This window comes from Mustela lutreola, chromosome 6 (assembly GCF_030435805.1).
Source record: "Mustela lutreola isolate mMusLut2 chromosome 6, mMusLut2.pri, whole genome shotgun sequence".
Classification (NCBI taxonomy): domain Eukaryota; kingdom Metazoa; phylum Chordata; class Mammalia; order Carnivora; family Mustelidae; genus Mustela; species Mustela lutreola.
In genome coordinates this window covers 82502750-82514677 of record NC_081295.1, presented here as the reverse complement: position 1 = coordinate 82514677, position 11928 = coordinate 82502750, and the positions used below count along the sequence as shown (strand labels likewise).

At 43.1% G+C, this 11928-nt stretch overlaps 1 pseudogene; it reads right to left on the bottom strand.

The window, feature by feature from the left end:
• Positions 1 to 3163: 3163 nt before the first annotated feature.
• Positions 3164 to 8695, bottom strand: LOC131834622 (ferritin light chain-like; annotated as a pseudogene).
• Between the last annotated feature and the right edge of the window lie 3233 nt (positions 8696 to 11928).

Genomic DNA, 11928 nt, shown 5'->3' with positions numbered 1-11928 from the left:
GCAGGAGATATTTCCCAAGTAAAGAAGTTGGCAGCCAAGGAAGCTGGTGAGCTCTGCTGCCTTCTGGTTGAGTCGGGTGAGGGATCAGAGTTGGTTTTAGCTGGAATTAAAGACAATAAGTGGCTATTTCTTACACACCCATGTACATTTGTGTGTTGAGAGTTATGGTCACTTCTGATATTTGTTAATGTTTCCTCACTGTGAGAGCAGACACATGATGAAGAGGGTACTGACACCAAGGCTTTCAATGAACCAGATGGTTAGTTTATGGATTTACATCTTGGTGTGTCTAATTTAAATTGGTTGTTTGTAGAATTCTGTAAAACCTATTAAATCATGTTAGGTAGAATTAGTTCCAGAACAATTATTGATGTTTGCACAGACTTAATATTCCTTTTCATAATTATTTCCCAATGCATGAAATGCTGGGGTGGGGGAGGGAAGGCCAGAACAAATGAGTTTTTGCTAATTTCACTTTCTATTTTTAGTTATCAGAATATAGTATGTATTGGACTTGGGAGATAAAAATGTTACAAACATTTTTGAGTTTGAGATAAAATCGTCGCAAAATGAATAATAATGATACATTCCATGCCTCGTTCTTAATTCTATTGCTTCTTCCATTTGCAGGAAGGAAGAGGCATTGGCAAAAGCATACACTTTAGTGAAAGAATCAAGAATTCATATAATGACTGCCACTATTTATCACTGGAGTTTCAATGTAAAAATGTCCCCCTACCCACAAAACAGAAAGCTTTTTCAGACAAAAGTGTAGTTAAAAAAAAAATAGTACTGTATTGGTCTCTTTTGGACAAGAAAGCCACAAGAATAAATGATATACTGTGCTTCAGCTTCATTCCTTAGTTAATCGCAATACCATGGAGCAAAAACAAGAAGAAATTCGTCTGCCTGGCACCTCGACAGTCAGATCACACGACTCCTTTCTCAAGACCCACGCAAAGCTTCTCATTCGGCTTTGAACAAAGCACAAATGATTTAGATCTCCCGGGGCAGCCTCCCTAACATCAACCCCTCTCTCCTGTCACTCTCCTAAATCCTTTGTTCCGGACCTCACACTTAATTCAGATGAGCCAAGCACAGTGAAAAACAAACAAATGAATAAACAAAAAGCAAATCTGCTAGAGGTAGTCTCAGTATGCACACTGATTCTTTTCAATAAACAAGTTTCCCATTAGCTTTTGCCTGCATCCATTTAGGCTCTGTCTCGTGTTGGAGCCTCTGGTTCATTCTGTGAAATGACTGAATAGAATTGAGGACTTAGTGTGGGAAGCAGATTCACACAGCCTTCTCTGCCATTACTCTCCAAGGTGAGAGAAAATGACCTGTTTGGCTGTTCAGCTAATCCTCTGAGGAGAATTAAAAGGTTCATAATGTATCTGTGTGATGAAGTTTAGCAGTAATATCTGTGGGCAAGATAGTTCATGGTATTTAGAGATCAGGCAGTGGGTTGTGAGCTTGCGGCAAATTTATTTGTTATTGAATTCTCTCTCTTTCGGCTCATCCATCCTCATGAGCAGACATGTAGTTTTCAAAAAATAGCCTGTCAACAACTTTGGAATCCCCCAGTTAGTGAGGTCCTTAGAGAGGAGATACATTTTCTTGATTAAACAATACACTGTCACACTGGGCAGACTTGAAACGGATGGGAAAAAATGGAGTTATTAATCATTCTCAATGCTCGTTGGAAAATGCAATTTCTATTTCAGCAAAGCAAATCATTTCTCTTTGGTTAACTAACAAAAGTGGGCTGCAAAGTCTCCTTACCTTTGGGTCATGCCTGAGAACTCAGGTCTGTGAAGATTCCACAAGACCCACTTCCTTCTCCCAGTTGTCTGTGTGCGGTGGGCAGGGCTGCGGCCAAGCTAAGGTCACTTTTCCTGGACACTCTATGTTATGACTCCCTAGAGCTCTCCCAGAGCACATCCTGCCTCCTGGGCTTCAAGTTCCCTAAAGAAAATATAAAACAATGTGTAAACCACAGAAATATATAGTAATGAGATAATGAAAAAGGACACCAGATGGTACATTAAAAGCTTTTGTCGTTTCCTCCAGAGATTCACAGAAATGCCTATCAGGCACCTACAGGGTGCTTAGCACTTGGTTAGGATGAACAAGCCACTTATTGGGCATTCAGTAATGACATAGATACAACAATGAATAATGTGAGTCAAATATAGCATGATAGAAGACAAAATCGGACGTCACAGGAACATAAAGGATGGCGATTAAGAGACATGAGATAATCAGCAAAACCTTTAATAGTCTTCAATGATGAGAATGATTTGCCTAGCAGCCGAAGCCTTCATTGTTCTCCTTATGGAGCTCGCTGGATCACTTCCCTAGCTGTTTTTGTCAGCTGACATTCAATGTCCTCTGAAATGTGATCATTTCAGCAAGAGCAGGCTCCTCCTACAGACACCTAGGTCCTCCTGATTTCCAGTGTCATGTTTGCCTTCAAATCTAGACTCAGGTTTCTTTGAAAGCAACATGATCTTTCTTACCAACACTCTGCTTGCAGTCTGGAAAGGACTGATTGCCCCAGCATCTCAGGATGGGGGCAGAAGGGCATTCTCCCAATCCCCAGCGCTCCTAGCCAACCAGCACTCCTGCTTGCTCCTGCAAAAGCCTTTCTCTGAGGGGTTGGCCCTTTCAGCTCTCTCTTCTACACAGCTGTCCCAGCTCGTTGCTCTTCACTCTCAGTAACGGCTGCGTCTCACTGCCTCTCTCTTTCTCTTTCTCTTTCTTTTTTCTTTTTTTTTTTTTTTTGTCTTTTTTTCCCTTTTGTTTTGTTTTGTTTCCTTTTCTTTCCTTTCCTTCCCTCTATCCTTTCTTCCTCCCTTCCTCCTTCTCTCCCTCCCTCTCTCTCTCTCTCTTTCTTTCTTGCTTGCTTGTTTGCTTTCTTCTCTCTCTCCCCCTCCCTCCTTCTCTCCTGCCTTCTCTCTTCCCTCCTCCCTCCCTTCTTTCTTTCCTTCCTTCCTTCCTTCCTTCCTTCCTTCCTTCCTTCCTTCCTTTTTCAAAAAGCTTTATTGTTTCCATTTGGTTCAAGGCTTGGGAGAGGGTTCTCAGGTGGTTAAAAGGTGCCTGGTGGCTGCGGGGAAGGTTCACCCTCAAGCCTGGCACCGGGGGGATCCCAGAGTGGCCCCTAAAGTCTGCTGGGCTTCTGGGGCTCCCAGTCATGCTTGGGTGAGCCTTCGGAAGACAGATACTTGCCCAGGCCAGCCTGGGAGCCAGCCAGCCTGTGGAGATTAGTCAGGTGGTCATTCATCTCCTTAGTAAGTTTTACCTCCTCATCCAGGAAGTGCTTCACCAGGAAGTCACAGCGCTGGGGATCTTGCCAGGCAGAACCCAGGGCATGCAGATCCAAAAGGGCCTGGTTCAGGTTCTTCTCCAGAACCAGGCAGTTTCTGTGGCATCCAAGGTCTTACGCACTCATCCTGGGACAGCCTCTGCACATCCTGGAAGAGGGTATGGCTGCTGCACTGGTTTTGCATCTTCAAGAGAAGCTCAGTATCCTCACACTTCTCAGCCAGCAGGTGGAAGAAGTGGCCCACAGCCTCCAGAGTCACATCCTTGCTGCAGAAATACACGCCCAGAGAGAGGTAGGTGCAGGAGGCCCGCAGATGCCTGCTGACCAGGCAGCTGATCGCGCCTTCACCTGGGTGGAATAATACTGCTGAATTCGGGAGCTCCTGGTCGATCGGCAAGTAGGAGCTAAGCCTGGAGTAAGGTGTTGGCTGGTCTCAGGGGCAGAGAGTGACAAAGAATATGGCTCTGAAGGTTGTGACTAGAAAAAGGTTGGAGGGTTGTCAGAGGCTGAAAGAGGGGCATCCCTGGGTCTGTTCGGTCCACACACTGTTGAAACAAGAGACAGATCTGTGGGACCTCTGGGTGCACTGGCTCACTGTCTCCCTCTTCAACTCAAACCCCACTATTACTGAAGGAGCCTAGGCTTTCGAATCAAAGAGAACTGGGTTTGAAACACAGCTTGACCTACCAGCAGTTGTGTGGCCAGAGGCAAGTGGCCTAACTTTCGGACCCCTAGTTTGTCACAGTAATGATGCTTTCTTGAAGAAGGCTGTGAGACTCTGCATGTAAATTGCACACCCCCATGGGAAACTCACAGAAAAGCATAAGTGTTGCTTCGGAGGATTGCTATGACGTGGAGAGCATAGCCAACACCCTCTCTCCTCAGTTCTCCCATCTCTGCTGCTCCATCAAGCTCCCCAGCACGTAGTCCCTTTCAGCTTTGGACTACCTCACAGCATTCAGAACAGCTCCTCGACCAAAATCTTAAAGATCTACATTTTTTCCATTACCTTTTCCTATTATTCTAGCCCTCTTCCTTTTTTGCTCATGCTGTACCCCTTCTCCAATTTTTTTTTGGATCATCTGTTCCTCCTTGCTCTCCTTCATCTCTTTTCCTGTCTCAAAGCGTAGACGTCACGATGTCATTGATAATGTTCTTTGACAACTTTCTTGCTTCCTTGTCTTTCCAGCAAAATTCCACTGCTACGCCAAACCAGGGGTTTGCCTCTCCTGTTTTTATACCCAGTCTCTAGAGAGCTATTAGGAAAACAAGATTAAACTTCGGTGAGCATCTCTAAGTATACATTCTCCAACTAGCTCTAGCGAGTTTCTTCTACACTCTTCACTCTTCGACCTAGGACATTCTCTTTGAGTTTCCTACACATCAACTTTCTGAAAGCTCCCCGCTAAAGTTCTAGCCACAAGCATCCCATGAGAGGAACTTCCCTAACTGTCTGTTAATCCCCTCTCTCAATCCTTCCCCATGTCCTCCTCCTATAATTACAAAGATCCACATGTTAGAAGGCTCTGTACCTCATCTTCTCCTATTTCTTTAACGACATCATTCTCTTCATCATCTCTGCTCTCTTCGGTTGCATTGCCCTTCCTCTACCTACTTAATCTGTGTCTCAAAATATGAATGTGTTCAGTGTCTTCTCTTCTTCATATGCTTCCCTTCCCCAGACACTATTGATTCTCAGTTTGAAACATTCCTCCTGGTGTTCACTCTTATAAATCTTCAACCTCTCCTTCTTCCTCCTCGCTCCCTCCACCCTCCCCCCCCTTCATCTCGGGTCCTCTCCTAAACATGTGAACATTTCCTAGGGTTCCACCCTCAACCCTTCTCTATTGTCATTCTGGATTCTCTCCTGCAGGGCTGATAGTCACCACATTTAGCACCTGGCATGGGTGGACACTGACAAATCAGGACAGATCCTGGCCATAAGTGTCTGACAGAGCTATGCTAGTGCATAACAGCTGAGCACTAGCCCTGACTCCATGGCACCCACAGTCACCAGAGTCCCAGATCTGTACCATCAGCCAAACCGCTTTCATAAATCAAAGTGGACACATTCCCTCGGACGTAGCACAAGCACCATAAATTTAACATTCGCTAAACTGAGCTTTTCCTTTCCTCTTTTCTTCAAATGTTTCTTCTCCTGCACTGTACTTCCAGGGAGCTAGAGAGGGTGACAGCACTTTATTCTGTCTTGAGTAAAACTGTTTCACCACTGTGATCTTGGCATTTTCTACCTCGGCTGCAAGGGAGAAGAACACAAATCTTAAACTGTGAACTTCCCTGCTAAAATCCTATGACTTCGTACTGCTTTTAGGATAAAATTCACACTCCTTAGGACATACAAGGCTCTTCAGGATGTGGCTTCTGCTGGTCTCTTTAACCTGGCTGACTTCTCAGCACTTCTCTCACCATCCTTAACCCTTTGTGCTCTCCACTCCGTACTAGATGGAGCCCTAAATATCAGCCCCCAAAGGCTGTGGTAGTTTTTGCCTTGAGCCTTTCCACAGCATCTCTTGGCTACCTGAGCCATCATATCACCACTAACTTGCCCTGATCTATTTGTTAAAACAGTTCCTGCTTCCTTTTAAAAACCTAGCACTACCCCCTCCCCCAAAAGACAAAACAACCCCTAGTCAGAGAGATGTTTAGTCTTTTTTTGTTGTTGTTTTGTTCTTGTTTTTAAATACTTTATTTGTCAGACAGAGATTACAAGTTGGCAGAGAGGCAGGCAGAGAGAGAAGGGGGAAGCAGGCTCCCTCCTGGGCAGAGAACCTGATGCGGGGCTGGATCCCAGGACCCTGGGATCATGACCTGAGCCAAAGGCAGAGGCTTAACCCACTGAGCCACCCAGGTGCCACATTTTCTTTTAGGAAGACTTCTTGAACTCCCCACTGTCCAGCTGAGGTTAAACATGATCCTCCTGCTCTCATTACGCCTCCTGGTTACCTCTTCCATTTCGCTGATCAGAAACTACCACATCTCTCTACTTACCTGTTTAGCTCTTCCTTGCAAGGGGAAGTTTTTGAAAGCAGTCAGATCAGCAGCTGGAGCACAGAAGGAGCTCAAGAGTTTATGGATTGAGGGGCTGATGGCACCAAGAAGGAAGAGCGTCAATGAACACCAACACATCGTGTCTGTTCATTGTTGGTATATAGGTTTGCTTATCATTTGAAAAGGCTTGAAATTCGTGAAGCAGATAATACTGCCTAGTCTTTGTTCGGCGTTTGGAGAAACTATCAAGACACACGAAGCATCCCTCAGGAGTTTCTGAGAATCTAACATTGATGAGAGGGCTCTGTGAGCACCTGCCGCCTCCCTGTAGACACGGTGATTGCCTAATGAGTCTTGACTAATTCCACCTCTCTCGGTGCTTTGCCAAAACAGACCCATAACACTTTAGGTTAGTTTCGTTTGCCACCGTCCTCCTTTCCAGATTTTTCTTTCATAGAGTAAAAATGGACATGCCAAATGGACACAGGTAACATTCTCAGATCACCTTGTTTTGTATTTTGGGTGCTCTCCCAAATCCTGCCTCTATTTTAATCATTTCAGTAAAACTACATGATTTATCTTTTAATGTTTCTCTGTTGCCCTGTAATTTTGTGACATCAAACTGTATTCCAGACACAAATTATGATTTAGCTTGTGTGTTGTTCTGGATTTTGTATAGCCTCCAGCCATTTGATTTAAAAGTTTGAGAGAGAAGTGTTGCTCTTACTGGGAGTTGAGTGACTGTGTCTGGGGGGAAATGCAAATCTGCGAACGGTGAAGGAAGAGGTCACCTTTAGTTATTGGAGCATACAAAGTAGTTGGGAGCAGATTACCTGCCCAGTAGTAAAGGACTCTTTCTTTAGAACCAACTTTTAAATGATTGTCCAAATTTTGGTTCAAACATTCCCTCACTTGCCCTTCCCATTCCCATTTCCTACTGCCTCCCAAAGGAGATTAGCAAAAAGTGGACAAAATTAATTTATCAAATTCTTTTTTTAAGAAGATTTTATTTACTTATTTGACAGACAGAGATCACAAGTAGGCAAAGAGGCAGGCAGAGAGAGAGGGAAGGAAGCAGGCTCCCTGCTGAATAGAGAGCCCGATGTGGAACTCGATCCCAGGACCCTGAGATCACGACCTGAGCCGAAGGCAGAGGCCTAACCCACTGAGTTACCCAGATGCCCAATTTCTCAAATTCTTTTTTTTTTTAAAAAGATTTTATTTATTTATTTGACAGAGAGAGATCACAAGTAGATGGAGAGGCAGGCAGAGAGAGAGAGAGAGAGAGAGGAAGGGAGGCAGGCTCCCTGCTGAGCAGAGAGCCCAATACGGGACTTGATCCCAGGACCCTGAGATCATGACCTGAGCTGAAGGCGGGGGCTTAACCCACGGAGCCACCCAGGTGCCCCCCAATTTCTCAAATTCTTAAGATGAAAAAAGTTCAGGCCTATTATATTAGAGCATTTTATCCTTCTTGTGCCAATGCTGTTGATGATAATTTGAATTTTGCTTATGATTGAAATACAAAGTAACCCCTTCCATCATGTGACCCTTGCTGGGGCTTCCTCATCTTATTGTCTATCTCAGACCATTCTCAGTATCTTTCTTTCCAAGGCTTACCACCACTGGGCCTTGTGCTATGTTGTGAATGTCCAAATGGCAAGCCTGGTGTTTATTAATTCCACATCAGCATTAGGGAATATAAGGGGATTATCATTTATTGATCACACATGATGTGCTAGAGCAGTGCTGGGTGTTCACAGCTGCTATCTCATTTAATACCATATTTCTAGTGATGAAGAGATTATTTTCATCCTGTTAGATAAGTACATTGGGGTTCAGAGAGCTTAAGCAATTTGATTTGACCAACAGAGCACAGAATGTAGGGAATCCAATTATTTTTGATTCTGAAAGCTCATTATCGTTCTTTTATACAGGCTACATCCCGCTATGACTAGGGAATATCACAGATTTAGCATTTAATTTCCCTGTTATGAAGTTTTTCTCTTAAAAATTTCATTGTGGTTCCTAATGAATTCTCCATGCCCCTTATAAAGTCTTCTGAGGATACCGTGTGCACACATACACATACGTGGGTATGTGCTGGAAATTAGAAATAGTTCTGTTGATACATTAGGGTATTTAGCCAATAGCATTTATACCGAGAATTCTTCCCTTTTCTATACTTCCCAATTTGAGAGTTTTATAGAATGGTCTATAACTTACAAAATCAAGATGTTGATCAGCACATGGTTTGCACAAACTTTGGAGTAGTTGACACAGTCCAGATTCCCTTTGCTCTTCTTCATCTATCCTCCGTCCAAATCTGTCCTTCATCTGTCCTTCATCTGCCCTCATCGCCTTCTAACCTCATTTTCATCTACTTGCATTGTATTCCCTTGTGACTTGGTCTCAGTTGATATCAATTCGTAGCAGCCTACTCCAACCCTTTCTTCCCTTCTCTTCCCTGGGTTGGTTTGTGTCCTTTTCAATTAACACTTTCTCTGTCTACTCTCGTCTTTGATTTCTTCTTCGTCAGAACCACCTCGTTGAAACAGTGAGAGAAAGGGTAAGTGACTATTAGCAGTATTTCTATAATTAAATTAAAAAAGGAAGGACATTGCTTTATGAATTTTTTTTTCTTTTTAAAACTTATCCTCGGTCATTGGACAATGCTGGTATATGGTGAGCCCTCAACAAATATTTCCAAGTTGTTTTGTTGGTCAGGGCTGTGTATGAGGTGATGCAAACATGAAGGCTACACAAAATGGCTATCTATATCTATATCTATATCTATATCTATATCTATATATATATATAATTTTTTTTTTTGAAAGAGAGGGAGAGACGTTGAGGAAGAGGAGAGGCAGATGGAGAGAGAGAATCTCCAGCAAACTACGCCTGAGTGCAGAGCCCAGTGAAGGGCTGGATCTCTGAACCCTGAGATCATGACCTGAACTAAAATCAAGAGTCAGATGCTTAACAGAATGAGCCACCCACATCCCCCCAAATGGCGTATTTTAACTATTGTTAGTTTCCATGTCACACGCTTTGAAAGTGAGCAACCCAGTGAATGGGGCGAGGCCTACTATCTGCCAGCTACATCTAGAGTAAAAATCTTTAGTGAGGAAAGTCTCCTTAATAAAAGGAATACTTTGGCATTATTTAAGTGCCAAATTAATTAGATGATGTGGTATAAGTCATCAATAGGGGATCACATTACCCAATCTTCCCAGCCTTGTTGTTCTTCTGACGCAATGCTTTGGACTCCTAATACCTGCTTTGCTCCATCAGCCCCAAATCAGTCTTTTCTCCATTTTCACTTGCTGAATTACCTTAAGACCTATGTGTGCTCCCAGAGCAACCCATACTTCTACTGGCAAAGCACTCACAACAGTTTAAATGATGTGTGTGGCTGGGAAATATATCATAACCTCCCTGTGAGGCTATAATACTCTCATTGCTTCAGAGAAACAACGTGGAGAATAGAAAACAAAAGACTCCTTCAACATTTTGGAGGAAGAAGGGCTTCCCCCATGGCAGAATTTGCTACTGTGCTCACCAAAACCTGTTTCTTTTTCTTTTTGGACACACAGCTAGCTGACACTTTTCAGATTCCTTTGCAGTCAGGTGAGACAATAACTAAGTGTGACCCATGGACAGACCTATGGATTGTTGATAAAAATGATCTCTGCTCTTCCTTACCTGGACCCAGTGACTCCCAATCAGTCCCCCACGCTTCATCTTCTCCACAGCTGACTGCATGGAGAGGATGCTAAAGACACAGAGGACAGTGAAGCCACAAAATGGGAGGAAAGTGGATCTCTGCATTGCCATGAGAAAGGTTTCAGGCTAGAGACTTTCAGCAAACTGTTTAGTGACAGAATGAGGATGGGTGGCAGAAAGACCTAATATAGACAGGTTTGTGGAATCTGAGCACAAATATGGAGACCCAGGTTGGTAGCAGAACTCTAGCAGATAAACAGGTATGGTGTGAGTCTAGGGTCTCAGAACACCACGTGGCAGAGTAATTCATATCCCTACAAGCACAGCTTAGGCACAGAATACAGAACTGCTGGACATAAAAGTCTGCAGAGATGAATCAGTGGTCACCTCTAAGTGGTGACTGTGTAGGCTGGAAGATGGAATGCATCAGATGGAATGCTGGATGTCTCAGCAGATGCATGTGCTCAGGTAGCCTCAAGTGGCCTCAGGAGACAGTGTCACCTTCCTAATCCAACCTTATGAACTCCTCAATACTTTCTATGACCCATCTCCAAAATTATATGCAACCCATGAAAAGAGGAAGTCTCTAATGGGCCGAGATGAAGTTTCTGTTACTCTGGGGGAATGGGAGCTTGAATTGGAAAGTAGGTTGGGTTATTTTTCACCACTGAATATGAGGAGCAAGATTCATTCCCACTCCCTCCTTTGTTTGTCTCTTTCCTGCTGTACTGTGAGCTCTGTGAGGTAGGGCCTGTCCAGTTCACCAGGTTGTCACCAATGCCTGCACATGGTAGGCACTCAATGACTACTTATGAACATGTGAGCAAATGAATAGTCTGTGAACAAAAGAGTGGTTCCATTTCTGTCTATCAATGGTGTGTGTGGGAAATAACTTCAGGGCAGCAAGAGCAGAGAACTAAGTTGGGAGAGTTTTCTGTTGGGGATTTTGTTCTTTTCTTCTAAAGGTGGAAAAACTAAATGTTACTGAATCTATTTCCTGAGAGACAATATTAGCTGTTGGGTCTTAAAATAATAATTACCGGGCGCCTGGGTGGCTCAGTGGGTTAAGCCGCTGCCTTCGGCTCAGGTCATGATCTCAGGGTCCTTGGATTGAGTCCCGCATTGGGCTTTCCGCTCAGCAGGGAGCCTGCTTCCCTCTCTCTCTGCCTGCCTCTCTGTCTATTGTGATCTCTGTCTGTCAAATAAACAAATAAAATCTTAAAATAATAATAATAATGATAATAATAATAATAATTACCAATGGCAGGACACTACCACCTTTGTGAAGGCTTACTCATTCATGTGAGGGTTTGAAGCTCAGAAGAAAATAAACAGATGTTCAATGGCAGGCTTCTGCAGTGACATTTATTTTTATAAAACACAGGCTTATACATCTCATATATTGTGTCTTCATAACTTTGATGTCAATCATAATGAGTACAAGCAGGTATCAATAGTGTTTTTATATAAACTAGAAATACTACATTTGTTCATAACTTGAGAGTGGTTATTTTTGATATACAATGACATAAGATGATTTCAATTCTGGGTTTTCATTTTTATTTTATTTTTTTTTAATTTTTTATTTTTTATAATCATATATTTTTTTTTTTTTTTTTTTTTTTTTTATTTATTTATTTATTTATTTATTTATTTTTTATATTTTTTATATACATATATTTTTATCCCCAGGTCTGTGAATCACCAGGTTTACACACTTCACAGCACTCACCAAATCACATACCCTCCCCAATGTCCATAATCCCACCCCCTTCTCCCCAACCCCCTCCCCCCGGCAACCCTCAGTTTGTTTTGTGAGATTAAGAGTCACTTATGGTTTGTCTCCCTCCCAATCCCATCTTGTT